Source organism: Panthera pardus, unplaced genomic scaffold, assembly GCF_024362965.1.
Source record: "Panthera pardus isolate Hobbes unplaced genomic scaffold, ASM2436296v1 HiC_scaffold_16, whole genome shotgun sequence".
In the NCBI taxonomy this organism is placed as follows: Eukaryota; Metazoa; Chordata; class Mammalia; order Carnivora; family Felidae; genus Panthera; species Panthera pardus.
This window is the reverse complement of record NW_026526721.1, coordinates 18,076,223-18,102,367: the sequence shown is the minus strand read 5'-3', so window position 1 is coordinate 18,102,367 and position 26,145 is coordinate 18,076,223. Positions and strand designations below refer to the sequence as shown.

At 39.4% G+C, this 26,145-nt stretch overlaps 1 protein-coding gene across 1 annotated transcript in view; it reads right to left on the bottom strand.

Annotated features, from left to right (window-relative positions):
- CYYR1 (cysteine and tyrosine rich 1) overlaps positions 1–26,145 on the bottom strand; it is a 110,558-nt gene that overhangs the window by 21,859 nt on the left and 62,554 nt on the right. The window lies entirely within an intron of this gene.

Sequence of the window (26,145 nt, the reverse complement as noted above, 5' to 3'; positions counted from 1 at the left end):
AACTTTCATCTCTCTTACACTTACTTTGTTTATGGAATTTCCATGAGTTCCCATCTTTCCATATGCATGTTGCTATTAGCCCCCACCCCCAAATTCTTAAGAAAATTTTCAAACAGTTACCAGAAGTTGTTAGCATTTTCTTTTCACTAGTATTCTGAAGTTGCATAATGTGCTTGGATTTTTTTTATAAATTATTTTTCCAGTCCCTTAGGATTTTTCATGTCTGGAGACTCATTCTTCAGTTCTTTTTTTTTTTTTTTTTTTTTTTAATTTTTTTTAACATTTTATTTATTTATTTTTGAGACAGAGAGAGACAGAGCATGAACGGGGGAGGGGCAGAGAGAGAGGGAGACACAGAATCGGAAGCAGGCTCCAGACTCTGAGCCATCAGCCCAGAGCCCGACGCGGGGCTCGAACTCACGGACCACGAGATCGTGACCTGAGCCGAAGTCGGACGCTTAACCGACTGAGCCACCCAGACGCCCCTCATTCTTCAGTTCTTAAAATTGTTCCATACATGGATGATTTCCGTTCCACCATTTTATGTGTTTCTCTTTCTGGAAGCTTTTTCTGAAATAACTTCCAGGATAACTTCTCTAAGTTTTCTGATCTCTGTTTTCTTGAACTACTTTCTGGGGAACTTCATTGACTTTACCTTTCAAAGTTTTATTGAATTTTCAGTTGTCATATTTTTAATTTCTGGATGCTCTATCTTATCGTCCATTGCACCCACCCCCTTATTGTATAATGTCTTGTTTGGTTTCATGGATATAGTTTCTTCTAATCTCTGAAGGTACAAATAGATGCTCAACCAACTTGAATACCCAGGCGCCCCTTTATTTTCATGTATTATCTATTGGCTCCTCTTATAAGAATGGTGTACAATGATGTATAATTTTTTGAAATGTTCTCTTCTACACTTTGTATTTCTTCCGTCCTGTTTGGGTTCCTTTTTATGGATGATTTTGATCCGTTTCATGTTTGGCATTTTCCTTAAATGTCTGGTGATCCTGAATTTTCTGCTCTTTAAAAAAGAAGCACTGATTAGCTGCTTGAAAGTTCAGTGTGGAAGGCTACCATTGGACAGATGAAATCCACGGTGTAAGAGCACCCATAGTTTTTTCTTTGGGGCTGTTCATGGTGCCCAATGAACAGGATCCTCCAATGTTATGTATGAGCCAGCCTGACACTTTCTTGGAGCCTAGAGTTTTGCCTATAAGGGCATGAACTTCCACAAATCCTTGTGCTGTTAACTTAGAGACTTCATCCCACTCTGTTGCGACAGCGGAACCATTCAAAATTAGTCTTCGTAACATAATTTTTGTGGTTCAAAAGAATGATTTCTAAAGCCAGACTGCCCGGGTTCCAGCTGTAGCTGAGTAACCTTGGGCAAGTTGCTGAATGCCCCCCACCCATCTAGTTTTCTTACTAATTAAACGGAGGTCAGCCTGGTGATTATCTGACTCTTTTCTCAGATTTCATATCACGAAATATCTGTACTCCTGGACTCATTTGCCAGATATATATCTGGCATATTTTCATGCCATATAAATATCTATCCTATACTTTTATTTATTTAGTTAGTTATTTCATTAGTTTTTGAGAGAGAGAGTGTGGGCATGATAATCAGGGGAGGGGCAGAGGAAGAGTAAGAGAGAGAATCTTAAGAAGGCTCCACACTGGGTGTGGAGGGCTCAATCGCACAACTGTGAGATCATGACCTGAGCCAAAATCAAGAGTGGGCAATGCTTAACTCCCTGAGTCACGCAGGCATCCCTCTATCCTTTTTTATCCTATACTTTGTTTCTATCCTATAATCTGTCCTAGACTTTTCTAAGACAGCTCTGTGATTCTCGTCCCAAACCCTTGAGGCCAGATATTTCTCTTAAATCAGAAATTTTAAGATTTTGTAAAGGGAATATAATACATACACCCTATATTGTAGGATACTTCTTCCAGGGCCAGTATCCCGAGCACATACACATTTACGTTTCCTTAAAAATTTTTTTTTATGTTTTTATTTTATTTATTTCAGAAGAGAGAGAGAGCACCAGCAGGGGAGGGGCAGAGAGAGAGGGAGACACAGAATTGGAAGCAGGCTCCAGACTGTGAGCTGTCAGCACAGAACCTGATGTGGGCCTCGAACCCACAAACTGTGAGATCATGACCTGAGTGAAGTCAGATGCTTAGCTGACTGAGCCACCCAGGCACCCCCACATTTACATTTCTGCAGTAAAGGTGAGAATATTTTTTTAAGTTTATTAGTTTATTATGAGAGACACAGAGAGAGATAGAGAGAGAGAGAGGCTGAGAGAGAGGGAAAGAGAAACCCACGCAGGCTCTGAGATGTTAGCGCAGAGCCTGACGCACCGTGAGCTCATGCTCTGAGCCGAAATCAGGAGTCGGACACTTAACCAACTGAGTCACCCAGGCGCCCCAGTAAAGGTGAGGAGATACATACATTTGTCATTGTTTTGTTTGGAGGATTTCAGAACTGCAGATCAGGAATTGTGAACACGTATTTGTTCTTTTCAGAAGAGATTTCCTTTTTATGACTTTTCCCGCTCTTAAAAAACAGAATGCCACTAATAATTCCAACAGACTCCAATAGACTTCTTTAAAATATTCCTACATGTTGAGGCACCTGTGTTGCTCAGTCGGTTAAGCTTCTGACACTTGATTTCAGCTCAGGTCATGATCTCGTGGTTTGTGGGATTGAGCCCCGCATGGGGCTCCACATTTGCAACGTGGAGCCTGCTTGGGATTCTCTCTCCTCTCTCTTTGCTCCTCCCCTGCTCATATACACACACTCTCTCCCTCTCTCAAAATAAATAAATAAGCATTAAAAAAATAAAATACTCCTACATGCATCTTAACTTTGTTAGTAAATTATGAAAGCAGAATGTGAGATGTATTTGGATGTGCCGTTATTAGTACTTAAAGAATGACCGAGTCTAACAATTTAATACATAAGTCTTTTCAGAAAAGAAAGATTTATCAAAGGAAATAATTTGAAATAAGTAAATCAAAAGTCATCTGGAAACCTTTTTATTGTAATTTTGAAGTCCAAATAAGATTGATTTGGTGGGCTTAATTTATGCTTCAGAAGTAATCAATGGCCCAATTATGCAGGCATAGAGTTTCCGAAATAAGTGTGATGGAAGCTGTTAAGGTATCAAGTCGGTACATATTTATATTCATTAATTCATTTTTTAAACAGAGGAAAGTAGAAAACGAGTCACATTTTGTTTTCCTGTTAGCAGCTCCAGCAAAAGTGCCTGCGAGGTCACTACTGAGGGTGCAACTAATGTGTTAAATGAGGTTTCTGATTAAATCATGATTTTGGTGTCCTTGATCTTTCGACACCCATTAGCAACTGTAAGTTAGTTATTAAAGACATGGCAAGTAAAACATTTATAGCATTATTTACTCCATTATTAATTAAGAGAAACAATAAACAAGCAGTAACCTTCTGGCACATAAATAATTTGGTTTCGTCAACTGTCGGAAAGAGAGAAGCTATTCGTGTGAGAAATTGGGCATCATAAAGATCTTGAAAAAAAGTGTAGGGAATGTACTTTTTTTTGAAAGAATGGACTGCCAGGTGTACATATTTTCCTTTTTAAGCTTTTATTTTGAAATAGTTATAGATTCCTAGAAAGTTGTAAAAATAGTACGGAGAGATCCTTGTGTCTCTTCCACCCGGTGGCTACAGTACGACATCAAAATCAGGAAGGTGACATTAGGATGAAGCGTGTGCATAGTTCTGTGTCATTTTAACACAGGCAGAGATCATGCAGTCACTATGGCAAGCAAATATTTTGCCCACAAATATTTTCCCCGTGCTGTTTCTTTATAGTTAGACCCATCTCCCTCCTCCCCACCGTTAATAGCTGCTCAAATCACTAGTCTGTTCTCCATTTTTATAATTTTGTCATTTCAAGAGTGTTATGCAAATGGAGTCACGTAGTATATCACCTTTTGAGATGGACTTTTTTTACTGAGCATAATACCCTTGGAGCCCATCCTAGCTTTTGTGCATACCAATGCATTCCTTTTTTTTTTTCAACTTTTTTTTTTTTTTTTTTTTTTTTGGGACAGAGAGAGACAGAGCATGAACAGGGGAGGGGCAGAGAGAGAGGGAGACACAGAATCGGAAGCAGGCTCCAGGCTCTGAGCCATCAGCCCAGAGCCTGACGCAGGGCTCGAACTCACGGACCGCGAGATCGTGACCTGGCTGAAGTCGGACGCTTAACCGACTGCGCCACCCAGGCGCCCCAATGCATTCCTTTTTATCATTAAGTAGTATTTCCTGGTATGGATATAACACAGTTTGGTTATCCAGGACCTATTGTAGGGCATGTTGGTTATTTCCAGTTTTGGCTTTTGCAAATAAAACTGCCATGGACAATCATGTACAGGTTTTTGTGTGGGCATAAGTATTCATGTCTCTGGGATAAATGCCCCAAAGTGGGATTGCTGGGTTATTTGAAAAGTATACGTTCTGTATCTGAAAAGATACAGCCAAAGTATTTTCCTGAAGGGCTGTACTATTTTACATTCCTACCACCAGAGTATGAGACATCCAGTTTCTCTACATCCCTGCCAGCATTTGGTATTGTCATTATTTTGTATTTTAGTTTTTTTTTTAATAGGCGTGTAGTGATATCTCATTGTGATCTTAACTTACATTCCCTAATGGCTGAGGGCAGGGGTATAAACATCTTTTCATGGGCTTAGTTACCATCTGTGTATTATCTTTTTAAAAAAAATATGTATTTATTTTTGGAAGAGTGCAAGCGGGGGAGGGGCAGAGAGAGGGGGACAAAGGATCTGAAGCGAGCTCTGGGCTGACAGCCTAACAGCAGCGAGCCTGATATGGGGCTTGAACTCACAAATCGTGAGATCATGACTTGAGCTGAAGTCAGACACTCAACTGAGTGAGCCCCGCGGGGGGCCCCCTATCTGTGGATTTATTTTTCAGTGAAATATCTCTTCATGTCTTTTATTCATGTTCCAATTGGATTGTTTGTGTTTTTACTATTGAACTTTTAAGAATTCTTCATAAATTCTAGATAGAAGTCTTTTATCAGATATATACTTTGCAAATATTTTCTCAGTCTGTATTTTGTCTTTCCATCCTCTTAACAGTCTTTTGCGGAGAAAAAAAATTGCTTTTAATAAAGTCCAGTTTTTCAATTTTTTCTTTAATGGATTAAGCTTTTGGTGTCGTGCCTATGAATTCTTCACCAAGCCCAAGGTTCTGAAGACTTCACTTTCTTTCTAAAAGATTTATTAGATTTATGTTTGACATTTAAACCTATAGTCCATTTTGGTTTAATTTTTGGATAAAGTGTCAGGTTGAGGTTGAAGGTAATTTTTTTGCCCATGGATATCCATCCAACTGCCCCAGTACCATTGATTGAAAACACTATCCTTCCCCCATTGCATTGTTTTTGTACCTTTGTTAAAAAATTAGTTGGCCCTGGGGCGCCTGGGTGGCTCAGCCAGTTAAGCGTCCAATTTTGGCTCAGGTCATGATCTCACAGTTTGTGGGTTCGAGCCCCATGTCAGGCTCTGTGCTGACAGCTCAGAGCCTGGAGCCTGCTTCGGATTCTGTGTCTCCCTCTCTCTCTCTGCCCCTCCCCTGACTCATGCTCTGTCTCTCTCAAAAATAAATAATAAACATTAACAAAAATAGTTGGCCATGCTTATTTGGGACTATTTCTGGGGTTTATATTTCTGTTGTTGAATAGGGTGTTTGGTAAATGATTAGATTCAGCTGGTTGATGATGTTCAGTTCTTCTGTATCCTAGTTGATTTTCTGTCTAGTTATTCTACTAATTGATGAGTGAGGATGTTGAAGGCTCCAACTATACTAAATATTTGTCTGTTTCTCCCTTCATTTTCGTCAGTTTTGCTCCATGTATTTTGTAGCTCTTCTGTTGGGTTTGGGCTCCCCGTTTGACCTTTACTGGTAGATGTTAGGATGGGGCTGTATTTGTTTCCTTTGTTGTTTTGTAGTCAAATTGTTATTGTCTAAAAGATTTCTGTCTTGCGAGGCTGCCTCTTTACTGGTGCTGCGGCTGGAAAGATTAGGCTTTTGTTGGGGCTTTTATTGTATGTGTCCACTGGTGTTTCTGGGTTGCCGGTTCCCTCCAAGTCTGGGATAAATGAGTCAAGAGAAAGCACAAGGAATTCACTCTTGTGTTCTTTAGGCATGGGAATCCTAGCTGCTCTAGCACCTTCTCTTCACCTTTCAAACTTTTCTTGTTTGTTTTATATATAACATCTAGGGTTTTCAAGTTGTACTTAGAGGGAAGAATAGGAAAAAGTAGGTCCAGTCAGGCAATGGGGCTTTGAGAAATAAAATACTGGCAAAAAAGGTAATTGTTTAAAATTATAAAGTGATTTTTTAAAGCGAAATATAGAAACACCTTTTTAGAAGAGATGAAAATGTGATAAATATCTTTAAAGATATAGCTGTTAATTTAGGCTGGCAGGGCAAAAATCGTATGTTATTGACATACATATATGATTCCAAACCTTTTCCTGTGCATATTAGAGGTGCTCAAAAAATCTTTAATAAATCAATGAATGAAGCTATCTCACATTTCTTTAACTGTGATGGAAATATCACCTATAAAATTCTTTCCCTGTAATGAAAGTATTTCTTTGTTTAATTGAAACGCAATTGACCTACAATGTGCCATTAGTTTCAAGCGGTCAACGTAATGATTAGCTAACTCTATGGTTTTGCTACACTCAAGAGTAGCTACAACCTGTCGCCATACCACGTTATTGCAGGGCTACTGACTATATTCCCTATGTTGCACCTTTCATCCCCCTATCCATTCCATAACTGGAAGCCTGTGTCTCCCCTCTCCTTCGTTTACTTTGTCCACTCCTCATCCCCCTCCCCTCTGGCAACCATCAGATTGTTCTCTGTAGTTATAGGTCTGATTCTGCTTTTTTTGGCCTGAGGTTCATTTGTTTTGTTTTTTTTTAGAGTCTACATAGGAGTAAGATCATACGGTATTTGTCTTTCTCTGTCTGACTTATTTCGCTTAGCAGAATGTTCTCGAGGTCCATCCGTGTTGCTGCAGATGACAAGGTTTTACCTTTTCTTGTGGCTGAGTAATATTTCATTGTATGTATATGTATGTACATATATACATTAATATATCAAATAGGTAACATTTATTATATACAATATGTATCAATATAAAAATTATATATATTTTAAAGAATTTCATACTATTTTCATACAGTGGCCACACTAACAGGGCACAAGGGTTCCTTTGCCTCTACATTCTCGCCAACACTTCTATTTCTTCTCTTTTTGGCAAGGGCAGTCCTGACAGGTGTTAGGTGGATAACTCACATGGCTGATTAGTGAATGATTAGTGACGCTGAGCATCTCTTCATGTGTCTGTTGGTCACAGTAATGTAATGGAAGTACTTCTTACTGGCACTTCTTTATTATTAAATTAAACCTGAAAGGGCAGTTTTCTTGAGAAAAGAAAATGCTGTTAATTTTTAATATTTTTAAAATTTTTGATGCTATTAATTTGTTAAATTTTAACTTCTGATTTCTGGATTATAAAGCACAATTTGAGGGACCGCTGGGTGGCTCAGTGGGTTGGGCGTCCGACTTCAGCTCGGGTCATGATCTCATGTTCGTGGGTTCGAGCCCCGTATCGGGCTCTGTGCTGACAGCTCAGAGCCTGGAGCCTGCTTCAGATGCTGTGTCTCATTCTCTCTCTGCCCCTACACTGCTCATGCTCTCTCTCTCTCTTTCTCTCAAAACTAAATAAACATTAAAAAAAAATTTTTTTAAAGCACAATTTGGATAAATATGTATGCAAAGACAATTTTCTGTTCTCAGGAGACTACTGCAAAACCTTTCATGAATTCTAAAAAACTTCAGAAATAATTATCTTCTCACAGTATTTAATAATTCTGTAAGCTTAGTAATAAACAAAAACATTCAGTTTTTTTGGTTATATACAACAATCAATAGGCAAAAATCCAAGTTTGTTAAAGCAAATTATTTTTTTTAATTGTTCATTTTAATCATTTATTATAGTGAATGCTGTTTTACTCAGCCTAGTCCTGCAGTAGGCAAACTAAGGCCATGCCCAGTTGTTTTAGCAAATAAAAGTTTTATTGGAACAAAGCCCAACCCATCTGTTTACATGTTGTCTGACTGGTTTGGTGCTCCAATGTCAAAGTTGAATAGTTGTGAGACCACATGGTCTATAAAGTCTAAAATATTTACTCTCACCTGTTGCAGAAAAAGTATACTGATGTCTGATTTAATTCACTTGCGAATAAATTAATGTTGGTTTTTCCTAGATGACTTTTTCTAAAACGTTATGCCACTAATGATATTGTAACAAAGCAAGTGGTTGCATAGGCCGGGCAATTTGTACTGAAGATCTAACAGTCTATGGTATTTGGAAGATCTTTTAATTCTATTAATTAGAAACTCATGAGAGTTGCCAAGTTTGAATATACTTTTTGATTACCCCTACTGATATTTACCGTAGTTCATTTCTGTTGCTACTTCAATACAAAAATTACTCCTGCTTTGTGGTATAATAAAAAAAAAATAAACGTTTGGTCTGGTCCCAGGGTCCTGGCATACAGCTCTTCAAACCCTTAGAATCTACAGAGTGATAAAAGTGTCTTTTGTATGCTAATGAGATCTCTGGTAGCTGGAGGCCCCTAGACAGCTTTAAGAAGAGGGCTGATCTCTACAAAAAGTCCTAAGCACTATTAATGGGTTGGAACTTTCAGCTCTACTTCTGACCTCGGAGAAAGTGGCCTGGGGCTGCAAATTAGGTAATCACCAATGACCAGTGATTTAATCATGCATGCACAGGGAGACCTCCAAAAAACCCCTATGCGATGGGTTCAGAGAGCTTCTGGGTTGGTGAGCACAAGATAATGCTGTAGAAGGGGGAGTATCTAAAAAGTGCTTGGAAGTTCTGGAAGCTCCATGCCCCACCTCCCCCCAGACCTTGCACTACGCAGCTCTTTCATTTGCTGTTCCTGTATTGTATCCTTTATGGTAAGCTGGTAATTCCAAGTAAAGTGTTTTCCTGAGTCCTGTGAATTCTAGCATTGATTCAACCCCGAAGGAGGAGGCTGTGGGAATCCCTGACTTTACAGCCACGTTAGATGGAAGTGTGGGTAACCCGGGAACGTGATACTGGTGACTGGCATCTGAAATGAGGACAGTCTTGTGGGACTGAGTCCTTAAACCTGTGGAGTCTGACGCCAACTCAGGGACTTAGTGTCAGAATTGAGTTGAACTGTAGGACACTCCGTTGATAGGAGAAGTGATTCCTGTCAGGAGGAAAGACACCCCACATGCTTCCTTCTCTGTTCTCCAAAATATTTGTAAATGCCTATTAGTGTGTATTGTTTAACTCCATGGGTAGATACTGACCACCTGCTGATAATGAAAAACTTTTGAATGAAATTATAGATTGAAAATCTGTACCAAAATGAGACTTTATAAGTAAGATATTAAATGTATTTGTAGTGGCTCTAATGATACTATAAATCTGTGGTCTATAACAAGGCTCAGAGATAATATATTTCATTCCATAAATAGCTTTTCGTAAGTCAAAAAGATTCTCATAATGTTGCCATTGGCACAGTAATACTTATGACACACTTTTAGGGTCAGCACTGTTATCTAGCAACTTAATACAGATATCTTGACATGGTTTTACAATTAAATAATGTTTGAGGTAGGGGCGCCTGGGTGGCTCAGTCGGTTAAGCGTCCGACTTCAGCTCAGGTCACGATCTCGCGGTCCGTGAGTTCGAGCCCCGCATCAGGCTCTGGGCTGATGGCTCAGAGCCTGGAGCCTGCTTCCGATTCTGTGTCTCCCTCTCTCTCTGCCCCTCCCCCGTTCATGCTCTGTCTCTGTCTCAAAAATAAATAAACGTTAAAAAAAAATAATGTTTGAGGTAAGTAATAGATATGAAAAAATACCACTGTGATATTTCTTTTCTTTGACATAACCAACTTACAAATGCATTTTATAAAACAGCATAATACAAAGGACAAGTGAATATTCTATGCAATAATCTAATAACACCAGTCTTGATAAAATAAGATAATAAAAAGGGCCACAGAAATATTTGATGCCCATATAAGATACAGGCAGAGCTACAGAATATTTCCATTAGGAGAAACTTTGCATATGGACGAAAGAGTTTTTAAGAAGTACATGAAAAATAAGGAAGAGACAATTTTTAGAAGAGGGAGTTTTCTGGAAAAAAAATGACCACGATTTCAAAAGAATAAACTTAAAATGGCTTCATCTCCTATTACAATGAAAATTTTAAGTGAAACAGAGGCCCTCTTTATTAAAGAAGGGACTACTAAATAATCCTATTTATTTATGATGATCCATATGCAATGAGTTAAAGCAAAGAAAAAAATATCCCAACTGTAGTGCTGAAAGTAAAATGCACATGTGGACAGAATAAAGCTTGACAAAATTTTGTCCTCAATCTATTATTCCATTTGCTCAATAACTGTTCTTTTATCCAATGCATTAAAATATTGTGGTATAATATTTTCATGTCCGGAAGTCTTTAAAACCAATATTTTATTCTAAATGTATTGCCAATCGATAAGGTATAGGATTTAGTAAAATTATGAACTACTTAATTTAAAAATGATGCATTTTCTTGCTTTGATATTACAGAATGTTAAGAAAGAAAAACAAACCCAATGGAGTATGGCTTTCAATATTAAAAATATTTAGTTCTGTAACTTCCATTAGTTACAAGAGGACCCCAGAACTACATATATCTATGTTTATATCTGTCTCTCTCTAGCCAGCTACACATACACCTATAATATAATAAAGAATTTATATATTCTCTTATATATAAATCAATCAGAATATATAAATCAGATATACATATCTGAGATAAATATATAAATAAATATATACAGATATATTTATATCTGATATAAATATATAAATATATACAGAATATATAAATCAAGTAAGACTACTATAATTTCAAATGGTTAAAGCATGACCAAATATTGTTATAACCCCATATGTAAAATGCTTATTTTAGGAGGGTAGAAACATCAATCCATAAGATTCTCCCAATAAGTCTATGTTACTTGCAAAAAAAATCCTGTAAAATTCAGATATGCTCAAGATAATTTATTTTGCCTTTTATCATGCTAATCTTCTTTACTAACTTCATTCAAATTATCCTTTTGGGAGAGGTGGTTTACCAGTAACTTCTTTGTTATCCTTATAGTCAAATTAGAACCTAGGGGCATCTGGGCGGCTCGGGCAGTTAAGTGTCCAACTTCGGCTCAGGTCACGATCTCACAGTTTGTGAGTTCGAGCCCCACACTGGGCTCTGTGCTGACAGCTCAGAGCCTGGAACCTGCTTCGGATTCTGTGTCTCCCTCTCTCTCTGCCCCTCTCCCACTTGCGGTCTGTCTCTCCCCCCTCCCCCCCCCCCCCGCCCTGGCAAAAATAAAATAAGCCCTAAAAAATTAAAAAAAAATTAGAAACTAATGTTTGTCTGTATATGTGCTGCCAAAGTGAGCACAATGTTTCTCTACATGAATAAATCTACCTAATCTCCTGACTCAATCCTGTAGTAGAGAGTTGTCTACTTCAGTATTTGTTCTGTATGTTTCCCTTAATAAAAGAACTCTTGCCGGTTAACTCATGCCTACCTGAAATAAATACTATTTGCTTACCTCCCTGATTCTTAAAGCTGGTCTTTTTTTATGTGATAAAGTTCTGGAAAAGTAAGTTGTAAGTAAAATATTTTGTGACATCTCTCAAGAAACCTCCTTAAAAAATTGCTTGAATGGGTTTTTTGTCCCTCCATCTGTCCTGCTTTCTGAAATGAAGACAGCCCTCCTCGGGATGGAGGTTTGAAGGAGATGCTGTATCAGCCTTGAATTGCTTATCTCTGGATTTCATGAGAGAGAAAGAAATGCCTTAAAAAATTATTAAAACCTTTGTTATTTCACTTTGTGTGTGTGTGTGTGTGTGTGTTAAAACCTTTGTTATTTCACTTTGTGTGTGTGTGTGTGTGTGTGTTTTGTGTGTGTGTGACACAATCCTTGACCCAAGCTTACATAATACAGATCCTTCACCAAGATTAGCATACAGTATAAACAAAAAGAAAACTTCAATACGGAGGAGCAGTTTTAAGTAGCATACAGATGCTCTGACATCCCCGTGAAAAAGTTCCAAAAAATCATGTCAAAACCAAGAAAGCATGAGAGACTACATCCAACTTCTATTAAATTGGGATCATTCATCTTGCATCTTATATACAGCTAAATTTTAATGATTCAGTGAGAGACCTTCAAGAAATCTCTACAATGCCTCGATGTCAAAGAGAATACAAAATGAGAATGACAAATGATCTTGAATGTGTTGTGACTGGTAGGGTGATCTACACAATAACATTTTATCACTGGAGTTCAATGGTAAATGATTTGACCGATGAAGAAAGCAAGAATAATTCAAACCAGAAGATACCCTTTGAGGATTGGTTGCTTTTCAGTTATCTCCACTGACCAAATTTTCTGAACAAGTTCCCCATACCTATATTAGATTTATGAAGTAAGTTCAATGAAGATCAAATGTGTGTAATAAAATAATAGTAATATCAATAATAACGGTTATTTATAAATATAAATATATTTGACTTTCATTTAGGAAAACAGCAATCTGATTGAAGATTCCCTAAACTATATCCCATGATATGTTCTATACAGTGTGTGGATTCCAAATATCATTTATCCGATTAGCTGCCAATACAGACTTGGGATAGCACAACATAATGTACTGTCAGTCAATGTCTAAATGCAACAATTCATAGTTACAGAAGGTCCTAGAACCTTTTTCTTGCAAATGCAGAAAACGTTTCATTTCATTGTTTATAAAACAGCAATATCTCAAAAAGTGGTATTGATCCACAATTAAATCAGCTTATTTTCCAGTCATGCCCTTGAGGTGTTTGATTTAGTTCTAGCATTATGCCTGCAATTCTAAATGGCCGCTGCTAGATAGCAACATTCATTATTTCATTCATGAAATTTGTTCTGAGCATCTAATGTGTGGTAGCCACTCTTCTGGGTGCTGAGATAAAATCTGAATGATACAAAAAAAATTTGAGTGATATATGGTGCCTGCCTTCAAGAATTTTAGACCCTATCTGTAGGCATATAAGATGAAGACAAGAAAATAATTCAAGGATATGATCAGACTCAGCAAAAGAGAACTGTTGTTGTTTTTTTTTAAAACAGTATAAATGTCATAGACTAAAGACAGCAGCAATGATTTCTTAATACTTCTTAGTAGCATATAAAAGTTTTTGATCCACAGGGTACCGTTGTGAAATAGAAACGGACCCACTTGTTTTGCAAGTGAGAAAACCAAATCTGTGAGAGGTGAAGATAAAGATCTTCTAGCCAGTTTCATGGTAAAGAATAGAGCTCAGTGGTCCTAATTCCCCCTACAGAGCTGGTTATATTCCAGTGGACTGCCTGCTCTCATTGTCTCATCCATTCAGCAAAAGTTTACGGAGTCCCTTCACTCTACTAATAAGCACTAGGCATATAAAGATGAACAGTCTCGGAGGAAAGCAGAGAAGGAGAGGAGAAAGGATTCCTGGAATGTGTGGGAAATTGAAGCTCTAAGACCTGATGACTGATTGAATTGGACAGTAAGCAAGAGGCAAGAGTGCAGAATGTCTTCGGGGTCATGGCCCCTTGCTGCATGAAATGCAGTTCATAAAAATGTGTTGAAATGAAGACTATATGAGATATGCAATCATAAGCTAGATTTAAATGGATACAGCTACTGCACATAGGTTTCCCTATGTCCACATAAGTTTGTCTTTCAAACCTAAAAAATTTCCAATTGCTTGTAGATATAATACTCTCATTTATAGTGCGTTGGCACAGTTCACCGTTTTGAAGTAACCTTTGCTGAAACATCATACTGAGCTAATTACCTTAACTTGCTTATGATAATTACTTTAGGCAGGATTATCTTTTTCTTTCGGTACTTTTTTTAAGTCATATTTTGAGTGGGGAAAAAAATCACAAACCAGTTTCTTAACAGTGACAATGGGGATTTCTACTGAAAATGTATTTGTTGAGATTTAAGTCCTGAGAGCATCTAAGATGTAAGAGAGTGAATCTGAATATGAAAATTCAGAGCCCTCAGAGTAATCTGTTTTCCCTTTCATTGACTCCAGCATGGAGAGAGGCCAGTTATGGACCTGGCAGAATAACAGCTGCCCTCTAGGCATAGACTTCTAAAAATTTAATAAGGTTCCCATAGGACTTGGGTGGATGTTGGAGGTTGTAAACCTTTCCAAATTAACTGCTGAAGCTGGTAACAGACCTTGATATTGTAATGGGTCGTTGGTAGCGAGCCCATGTGCTGCCTAGCCTGGTGTTTCCTCATGTGGTTTTACCAATGGCTAGACTATACATTATACGTTGGCCTTCCCACCCAAACAACTGTGATCTTCTTCCTGGACCTTGGCAAGTCCCCATCCTCAGCTGAGACAAGCCTGCAATTGATCACTGTCTGCTGGGGCCATCTTGTGTTTTAGGCTTGTCAATGATTTGCTCAGTTCTGACAGTTAGTATCGGCCAACAACTCTCACGAGCCTGGGACTGCCCAGACCCAAGAGCTGCTGTTGGATCACACCTCTCTGAACGTCTTGCTCACAACCTCAGCTGTGCCAGCCTGATGTGGTTGATCGGAAGTGTTACACTTTGGCTTCTTTGTAGGATCTAGCCTCAGGCTCATTTTAATGACTCTTAAAGTCATGCACAATCAATACATCCTTACCATAGCATCAACATCATTCTTTTTCACCGTAGGTGGCTGCCTCTACGCAGCTTCAAACAATTTCTGAGCTTTATGGCTTACAATTAGCCATGAGAGAAAAAATGATTTCAACAATGTGTCATTCCAGTAGTTACACTTCCAGTGAAGGAATGAGATTGACCTAGCTGGAGTTGGGGACCCACCTCTAGATCAATCCACTTGCCCACAGCCAGGAATATCACAATTGGCCCAGCTTGGGTCGGATGCTTGGCCCCAGACCTGCAATATATAACCAATGAGGAAAGACATGGGGGAAATAGAGATGGTCAATTCAGGAAGAAAGGAAAAGTTTTGGCATACAATGACACAGACTGTCACACACACTATAACTCTGTGTAGTTGACATGATTAGGATTCCAGGTCCAAGTTTGAATTTATGAGTATGAGCTACAATGATAAAGAATGAAAAAGACAAATGCCCTCAAATCCTGGTTTTGTCTATCCTTCATCCAAATATATTAAAGGTGCTACAAAGTCAAAAAGGTAGCTTCAGGCAGGTTTGCACGTGTAGAACTATGAGGATTTCTAGTGGCCATCTATTCTGGCTGACTTTATTTAAAAAAAAAATAATTTAATCTCAAGGTTGGAGAGAATCATGAATTATGCAATATCAAACACCTCTTAGTATCTCTTCTAGCTTAGATACGATGTCGAAGGTTCAAGAAACACAAAGACTGCGAAGACACAGACACACATGCATGTAGTCATGCATGGCATTAGGTGCAAATGGGGAAGCCTAGTCCAGGTTCCATGAGAGCAGTCAGTGCCGATTCCAAATGTGTTAGTATTCGTGCTAGCATGTGTGGGTAGAGATTGGGTACGTGTGAGAGTGTGAGTGAAAGAGGGTGCAGTGTATAAGTGTTTGGGGGGGGGGGTTTGAGGATAGATTCCTGAAGGAGGTAAACCCCTTCTGATTACTAAAAGAAGATTAGGACTTAATCAAAGGGAATTGAGGAGATTAGAGCAGAAGCCCACTCAAGATCAAAAGAACAACATATAAATGCCATAGGAATGTAGTGTATCATGATGTGTTAAAGGGATTATGAAAAGTCAAGGGCTGCTGGACCAGGAAAAAGGCAAATCTCTTGAAGAGTAAGCCATGATTTAGGGAACAGATTGGGAAGATCTTCATTGACACTGCCGAGATCTTGGTTTTTTATTGTAATTTATGGAAAACAAGTGAAAAGCTGTAAGCACAGGCCAGTCAAAGAGTAATGTGGAGTGGAGTGGAGTTGATGGGTACCAGCCTGTGTCCGGGCAGTCCTATTACAAGATCTTTGTAATTATCTGGGAAAAAGATGTCAAGAGACTGAACCTGACCACAGTAGTGGGATATGGAGGAAGGCAGACAGGAGGGAGTTCAAGAACAGCATAGAAAGTAGAATTAGCAGTGCCTTAAAGTCATCAAGTTCAAACTCTGAAAGGATTATCATAATTCTGTGTTATCCACCAGTCATCCAAAGCTGTTGGACATTCCCAGGACTTAGAAGTCATTGAATCTGGAGGCACCTGATTTCACTGTGCAACGCTACCCTGTAAATGTGTGACACTTCAGTGGGATTTAGTTCACCAGAAATCTTCTCTCTCCCAAAGAAGAGACCTGTCACAGGGAAGAAGGGAAGGGTCCAGCCCAGAAGGTGCCATACCAAGCGCAGGAGATAAATTTTCCTGGTCTGTCTTTAATCAAGTGTGTTTTCCAAAGATGAATATGTTTATAAAAGGCATATCTGCTCCGTAATATTGTATTACGTAAATTTTTAACATAACGAGCATGCATGGATAGAAGGTTCGCTTTATTTGTATAATCAACGAGCTCTTAACCATCCTTCTTTGAAACAACTGTCTTTAAACCTCTGCAAAATGTATATTAAAAATAATAATCTTTGAGTCTTTCTTAGATTGCTTCATGAAATCTGATCTTCTTATCCAGGTCTTTGTACAGTTAGAATCTAACTGGATCAGATGATGCCAGAGGTCCCCTCCAGCTCCCTACCACCACAACCAGTTAGCAGAAATTCCACTTTAATCACACAGCGGCTGCAGGTCAAAAAAAGGAAAGCAAACCAGAGGTGGAAATCTCAGCCTAATGAACATTGAGAAAAGATTAGAAGAGGGTTAAATTTCAGTGTGATAATTAATCACACTCCAACAAGAACAGAATTTTAGGAATGTTGGCTAATTGTAATTCAAGCTATATTCATTCACACAAATCTCTTTCCCAACATCGCCTCCAATTCTGAGGTGGAAAGAGACTATCTCTTTTCAGTATTTCTTATCTCATTTATAGTTAATACAAACAACACTCTCAAGTCTGTGGAGATGTAATTAATTATCAAGGTAGTATTACATATCTTACATAAGTAATTATAACTGCATGTACTCATTCATATTATCTAATCAGCTCTTAATTGAATACTCCTACTTTGGATGTAGTTTTATCTTAAGGATCTTGACAAAAAATGGTTATACCATGACACAACAGAATAGAAGATATCTTACATGCTATTTTTTAATAAAGAGAATAAAAGACTCAAAAATCAAGTGGATTCTGCACATTTTTAAGAGTAACTATTACAATGTAATTGAACATTTCACTGTATTCTTTGACATTCCAGTAGGCCAAGGGGCTACTCGTTCCTAGAGCCATGCAACCTACAGGGAAGGAATTATGCCTGGTTTGAACCATCTGAGTGAACCATCTTTTTGCATGTCTCAGAAGTCAGGCAAACTTCATCCTATCCCATCTATTAGGAAAAACTAAAGGCAGGAGGCGTGGCCTGAGAAATAACAATTCTACCAGCAAGAAGAAAACTAGCCAATGTAAACGGTGCAGCCTGGCAGAATACCTATACTTACTCAAGTAACTTCTATTGCCTGTGTGGACAGGCAGAATAGCAAAGTATAGTGTAAGTCATTACTGTAGATTAAAGATTCTTCTTTAACAATTCTTCTGACAAATTAATGCTGATTGGACAGAAAGAAGCAGATCCAATAAAGAGCAACACAGCCACAGGAGATTAAGGAAATAATAATCTTTCGTTCCGCAGAGGCACCTAAGGCAGGCAGTTGCTGCAGGAATAGTAACAGCCACGTGCTCCTCTCCATTTCTCATGTTCTCCTGCAGTTTGGAGAGGAGGGACTGTGTGAATAATTCTTCCCGACAGAATCTTAAAGGGAACGATGCATCACTTCCTGTCAAGGTTAGTTAAGATTTGGTGTTTCTTCTTCACCTCTTCCACCCTAGCCTGTCTCTGTGACTCGAAGCAAAGGATTCTGGGATGGTAAGCTCACAATATGGGAGGAGGCTGAGTCACCGAGGCATGGCTTGAGACAGCCACGCAGGTGAGCTGCTGATGTGATCAAGAAATAAAATGGTGTTGGGCCAAGCCATTGAGATTTCAGGGTTTATCAGTTTCTGCATAATTATCCTGATTAATGCACTGGTGTGAGTCAGAGCACAGGATATGAAATCAGCATACCAGTTTTTGAATCCCGTCTCCATTATCAATGAGCTCTGTGACTTGACCTCTCTGAAATTCTGTTTTGGGGGCAAGAATCTTGATGATAGAAAGAGACATTGTAAGGAGTTCCAACTCAGGAAACAAAATGAAGCCCATGGGTGGGTCCTGGAAAGACTATCTTCCAAGAGAGCTGAAACTTCCAAGGACCCAGGTTATCAGGCTCCCAGAATTGTAGAGCTGAATAGGCCCCACAGGGCACCTGACTTGATACAGAATATGAAAGCCAGTCTCATTTTGTCTTGGAATGAAGGCTGCAGTCAACTCTGGATCCGCATTAGATTTAAATTACATCACAAAAATACTGATGCCCAAGCCCTAATCCAAATCAATTAAATCAGAATCCCTGGGGATGAGATCCAGCTAGGGGTTATATTTTTTTAACGTTTATTTATTTTTGAGACAGAGAGAGGCAAAGACAGACGCGGGGCTCGAACTCACGGACCGTGAGATCGTGACCTGAGCTGAAGTCGGCGCTTAACCGACTGAGCCACCCAGGCGCCCCTAGGGGTTATATTTTTAATGTTACCCTGGTGGTGCTAATATGAGTCAAAGTGGGTAATCAATGACTAAGTGTAACAAAGAGGGTTTAGAGCTGCTTAAGGACTTTCTGCCTCAGTTGAAATTGGTTCAGGAGGTGAAGGATGGAGCCCAGGGGAAAAGTCAGGTGGATTCAGTGATGTGGAACTGAGGAAAAAAAGGTGATTTTAGCAGCAATTTCTCAACAAAACAGAGACAGTAGTTTAAGTCAACACATTTTCATTTACAGAAATTAAATGGATGGGGTGCTGTTATGAATGCTATTATTATTTTCTTTTCAGTCCTATTTCAGATTCTCAAACCTACTAAATGCACTTAAAGTGTGGAAAGAAGTTACAAAATTAATATTCAATAGAGAAAAGTATTTGATTGTTTATATACAAAATTAGTAAAATATTAATAAAGTGGTACAGAAATTAAACAATGCTTGCGACCTTTACATGTATAGCCATTAAAAGAGATGTTGGACTATGAAAATAGGCAGATTGCTGTTTCCTAAATGAGGAGAAAATTTAGCCCGGCAATCTAGAAATTGCCATACTGATTCAATCCCATTGTTTCAATGTCCTATTCTATTTATGATCAACCCACATTTAGCAAGGAAGATCAGTTTCCTACCAGATGTGAATGAATCTTAATGGGAAGGTGACCCTTAATTTCCTATAGTCATTTATAACCGTTACTCAGATTTCTCCTGTTTTTGGACTGCTAAGGTTCAGTGAGATGACAAACTCAAAACTATCTGCTGGTAACGACAGGTATTGATTGGACAGTGACATATTAATTATTTGCTTTTGATGATGTACAGAGGTTCCTAAAGAATACCCAGCTTATGTAACTAAGTTGCATCGGCACCAAAGCTTTCTATTTTTTCTTCTTAACTTAAAGTCAAAGTCAGCAGTCTTAATAATTTTGAATGGTCCTTAAAATATTCACACATCTGCTCAGATTTAATTTAAAAATGATCCTTTCTCACCAATGTACCCTCATTAGGAAATACAAATCATAAAAAGTTTTAGGGAACAACACCAATAACTGATTTCATGCAAACAGTTTGGGATCATGCCCATCAATTCACCATTTTGTGATTTCAAAGACTGTTTTATCAATCTTCTATCACTCAAGTCACAGAACATAAAATAAACCATTAACAAGAATTTGGATTTTAATCTATAAGACAGACAAGGTCATTTTTTAAAAGCAAATCAGCTAGCAGGAGTGCTGTGAGAAGCATGCCTACAAAGAAAAGTAGCCATTAAGCCTTTCAGCTCCATTCCATAAATCTTGACCTCTTTTATTCCCTTTTGCTACTAGAGGATAGTTTGCTTCTCATATCATTCCCTAAGGGAAGTTCTTGCACCACATGAGGCTAACAAATATAATTTGGTCTTTTACTATTTTAAGTTCAAGTTATTAAAATGCCATGGACTCAGTGAAGTGTGGCTCATGTCACATGACCCACCTGAGAAGGAGTCATACATACTGTCCCTGACAACAACATTATGACAGTGTGAAACTAATAATTGCTTTTTGGGGGATCAATCAATTGAAGATCAAGGTGCCTGAATGTTGTGTTTTAAAACATAAGAAATACATATTCTTTTCTACACTGAATGCCAAGCAAAACATGGTTTTTTTAGGGAGACCCAGGTGTAAATATTAATTTTATGCTCTCCATTGAATTAGAAAGTCTGAATTGAATCTCACGTTTACTTCCTTTATTTCACCTGTGTCATATTTTCATTTGGTTTGAAATTTGAGCAGCTAAATTTGTCATCAGCTTTACGAGATTTCCATCTTTTACATTTGATAAGTTCTTGAAAAAGTGTGATGGATATATCTCTTCATGTATTCATCATCTATGGATGAAGTACCTATCCAGGTATACGTCTAGAAGCTGTGGACACAACAGTGACATAGAAGGTGTCTGAGTGGCCTCTCTACCAGGAAAGAAAGACAACTAAACAAAAAGACAGTAAGAAATATCAAGGAAGTAGTAATTAAAATGAGGTTTGAAAGGTGAGTTAGCCCAGGATGAAAAGAAAGTACTCAGGAAGAAGAAACAACCTGTGGAAAAGCAAGAGAGAGAACAGGGCATATTTCAAAACAGAAAAGCTCAGTACAGCAAGCACTGTATACAGTTTTGATGGCAGGAAGATATCTGACTAGTGGTTGCACGTGAGTTTGGTGAGCTAAACTGGGATGAGATCATGAAGGGCTTTGAAAGCCATGGTAAAGGGGAAACTATAAAGCAGAAGGGTTGGTAGCAGGAATAGGGTTGTGTTTCAGGAAGATGTCAGAGAATATGGAGCAGAGGCAAAAATGGAGACAGAGATGCTACTCGGAAGGTTGCAAAAGAGACGAGGGAAGTAATGGGCAAGTATAGTGGTTGGAATGGTGGTCCCCAAAAGATTATGTCCATGTCCCAATTCCCAGAGCCTGTGAACGTTACCTTATTTGGAAAGAGTTTTTGCAGATGTAATTAAATTAAGGATTTTGAGATCACGAGATGACCCTGGATTACCTAAATGGATTCCGAATCCAATGACAAGTATCCTTATAAGAGACACATAGGGGAGATTCGGCAGACCGAAGAAGAGAAGGCAATGTGACCATGGAGGCAGGAGTTTGAACATGAGCCCAAGGAATGTGGACAGCCATGAGAAACTGGAAGAGGCAAGGAAGAATTCTCCTTTATAGCCATCAGAGGAAGCACGGTCCTTCATACACCTTGATTTTGGATTTCTGCCCCCAGAAATATGACAACAAATTTCTGTTGTTCTCTGTTAAGCAACAGTTTTTGGTAATTTGTTATAGCATCCACAAGTAACTAATACAACAAGGCAAGAAAAAGACACATGAGGCGGAAATACAGTGCATTTGGGACACTGAAAAAAGCCCATAGAGCAGAATCCAAGGGCATTTGTGAGTAAGAGGCCAGAAATGAGGTTGGACAGCCAAGCAAGAGGCTATATTAGTGAAAAGATCCTGGGTCTGAATGCACATGGGATGCCAAAATATCAGTGAGTGGATCAGACTGGCTGAAGAAGAATCATGGTCTTGAGGAATGGGAAGAGAAACTGGAAAGAGAGGAAAAAGGAACAAAATGCAATACTTTTTGGCAGAAAGGGGGTCTGTGGCAGTGCAGAGAGGGAGGGGGAAAGGGCTGGGTGTGGGGAATTTGCACCCCAGCAAGTACAGAGCAGTGTCTTAGTCAACTCAGGCTTCGATAAACATACCACAGACTATGCGACTTAAACCACAGGCATTTATTTTCTCGACAGACCTTTCTGGACTCTAGGACGTTGAATATCCAGGTGTTGGCAGGTTTGGTTTTGGGCGAGGGCCCCCCTCCTATCTTGTTCCTGTCTTCCTTCCCAATGAATCTTCCCACGGCAGGAAGAGAAAGCTCTAGTGTCCCTTCCTCGTCTTAGAAGGGCACTAATCTCACCATGGGGGCTTCACCCTCATGAGCTCATCTAAACCCAATCACCTCCCAAAGGCCCCGCCACCTAATATCATTACATTGAGGTTAGGACGGCCGAGGAGAAGCTCTAGCTCCTTAAAAAAATAACGTTTATCTATTTTTGAGAGAGAGAGATAGAGAGAGAGAGAGAGAGAATGAGAGAACGAGTGGGGGAGGGGCAGAGAGAGAGGGAGACACAGAATCCGAAGCAGGCTCCAGGCTCCGAGCTGTCTGCACAGAACCTGATGAGGCTTGAACTCATGAACCGTGAGATCATGATCTGAGCCCAAATCGGATGATTAGCCGACTAAGCCACCCAGGTGCCCCGAGAAGCTCCAACTCCTGAAGACTGCTGTCTGAGGGGCCCAGCACAGGGTAAGAAGCCGGCTAAGTATTAGGAACTGAGCTGGAACTTTCCTGTGCCCTTCTTTTCACTCTTCTGTCCTGCAGCTTTCACACCAGTTGGTTGGGTATGCACTGGGGGGTGGGGGGTGGGGGGGGGAGCTGCTGGGTGGGAAACGGGTGGGAAAAGAGCACTTGGCCACATTTCTCCTTCCAAACACAGGTGACCCACCAAATATTGTCCACAGTGAGAAGATGGGGAGAAGCCTGGGCCGAAGTTTGAAATGTTTGCATCTTAAATTAGGCATTTAAAATTTCCAAACAGGAGGGGCGCTGGGTGGCTCAGTGGGTTGAGTGTCTGACTTCGGCTCAGGTCATGATCTCACGGTTTGTGAGTTCGAGCCGCCCTGCGTCGGGCTCTGTACCGACAGCTCGGAGCCTGGAGCCTGCTTCGGATTCTGTGTCTCCCTCTCTCTCTGCTCTTCTCCTGCTCACACTCTGTCTCTCTCTCAAAAATAAAGATTAGAAAAAAAATTTTTTAATTTCCAAACAGGAGTGTTTTGAACTTAGAAGATTTAAGGACTAAGAGTGAGCAGGAAAGTCACAGATCCACCAAATTCTCAGCCACAGCAGGGGAAAAGCTTCCTGTGAAAAGGTAGTGGGTTAGAGTTGAATTTTGCTTATCAAACGTCCTGCTTGTTCAATATACTGTTTAGACATTTAAAGAAAAAGACAGACATTTCCTCTAAGACATCCCAGTAATCAATGTATTTCCTCAGAATACAATCACTAAGGTGGTAAAGGTCCACTCTGAACAGATGCTTCCCCAGTTCTAGTGCTAAATTTAGGATACTTACATCATGGTGTGATTATTAAGCAATGTTTTTCTTTAACTTTGCTACATCTTATCATTCTTAAGAGAAATTTTGGTACAGGATGCATCACACACAGGTTCCATTTGTTTTCCCTAGCCAAGGGAAAGGTGTGCAACCAGGTAGATACAAAAGACGTAGGGTTGAGCAGCAGAACTGAAAAAGCTTTTCCATTCCATTCACACAGGCTCCCTTTTCCTCCTTGGTTCACCACTTAATCTTTTGGTCTCCTTTCCTTCATCTGTACAGTGGTGGTAATGGGTCTCAATTTCATTTTGTTTTCCTGATGCATGGATTCCCACAGTTAGACCAAATACAGTTCTGGCCAGTAATGCCCACTTATCTACCTCCCTGAAGTGTCGTGAGAATTAATAATGGTCTGCAAAATGCACTGAAGATGAAGAGCACATCCTAAGGGAGTTGTTAAGTATCATTTAAAAGTATCAGTCGTCTCAGGTCATGATCTCGCGGTCCGTGAGTTCGAGCCCCGCGTCGGGCTCTGTGCTGACAGCTCAGAGTCTGGAGCCTGTTTCGGATTCTGTGTCTCCCTCTCTCTCTGACCCTCCCCCGTTCATGCTCTGTCTCTCCCTGTCTCAAAAATAAATAAACGTTAAAAAAATTTAAAAAAAAGTATCAATGGATAAGGATATTTTAATAAACATGGGAAATTCATGCAGCAAAAGGATCGTGGCTTGCTTGCCGTAATACCTCAATGAGTTAGGGTAGAAAGGAATATACATATTATCCAAGTAGAAAAATAAAGCAAAACAAAATAAAGCAAAAACAAAACCTGACCACCCATGACCGTAAACATATGAATAGAGAGATATTCGTTGCATCTTAAAAAATCTAGCTAACTTTTTAAAATAAAGCACTGGTTTAAACACCCACGATGTAATGTATGCCTTGAAATTTTAGAATAGTCTGTACAGGAAGGCAAGGGACTAAAGACAGAGATGTTCAGAAATAAAACCAAGGCAAAGAGATCAAAGATACTTTCCTCCCCAGTTCAAAATGCGGCATGGGCAGAATTCATCTGCTGTGTATAAATTTGATAACTGCTTTTATTGTTGTTGGTCTTGCAAAAAGAGATGAAATGGAGATATGAATATTGCTTGCTTTGGAGGATAGTCGGGGAGCAGATGAAAAGGCACAGCATGTTTGACAGTAGTAAGTTACATTTATAGAGCAATAAGAGACGAATATGTTATTTATGAATCTGAGCATTTTAAAAGAAAGTTAAAGTCACTGTTTCTTTCCTGCACACTAATTATTCCAGTAAAGCCCTCAAGCAAACTGGAAATATTAAATTATTTTGGCCTTTACAATTTCTCTTGGTCTTTGCACACAGAAGCATTAGATATGGCAGTGTCTGTCTTTTCTTTGAGAGGGCTCCAATTCCTTGTATACTTTAAAGTGCTGTCTAGGTCCATTCATAATAGATTTAATGACAAATTTATTTTCTCTCCCATATTGTTTGTCTTTATGTTGTAATGCACCAGTGGGCTGTAGCTAATTTTAATGTTAAGACGTTTAGTTTAAATCCTCAAAAAATTAAAAATAGAGCTACCCTATAACCGAGCAATTGCATTACTAGGTATTTATCCACAGGGCACAAAAATGCTGATTCAAGGGGCGTCTGGGTGGCTCAGTTGGTTGGGCATCAACTTCAGCTCAGGTCATGATCTCAAGGTTTGTGAGTTCGAGCCTGGCGTTGGGCTCCGTGTTGACAGCTCGGAGCCTGGAGCCTGCTTCAGATTCTGTGTCTCCCTCTCTCTCTGCCCCTCCCCCACTCATGCGCGCGCGTGCGCGCGCGCTCTCTCTCTCTCTCTCTCTGTCAAAAGTAAATAAACATTATGTGTATTTACTTTTGAGAGAGACAGAGTGCTCCGAGCTGTCAGCACGGAGCCTGACGCGGGGCTCAAACTCACAGACCGCGAGATCATGACCTGAGCCGAAGTCAACCGCTTAACCGACTGAGCCACCCAGGCGCCCCTAAAAATTTTTTTTAAATGCTTATTCAAAGGGGCATATGTACCCCAATATTTGTAGCAGCACTATCAACAATATCCAAATTATGGAAAGAGCCCAAATTTACATCGACTGACAAATGGATAAAAATATGTGGCATACACACACACACACACACACACACACACACACAAACACACACACACACACACTGGAATATTACTTGGTGATCAAAAAGAATGAAATCTTGCCATTGCCATTTGCAACACTGTGGATGGAACTAGAGTGTTTATGCTAAGGGAAATAAGTTAGTCAGAGAAAGATATTATATGATTTCACTTATATGTGGAATTTAAGAAACAAAACAGATTAACATGGGAAAGGGAAGCAAAAATAAGATAAAAACAGAGAAGGGGCAAACCGTAAGAGACTCTTAAATACAGAAAACAAACTGAGGGGTGCTGGAGGGGTGTTAGGTAGTGGGACGGGCCAAATGGGTGATGGGTA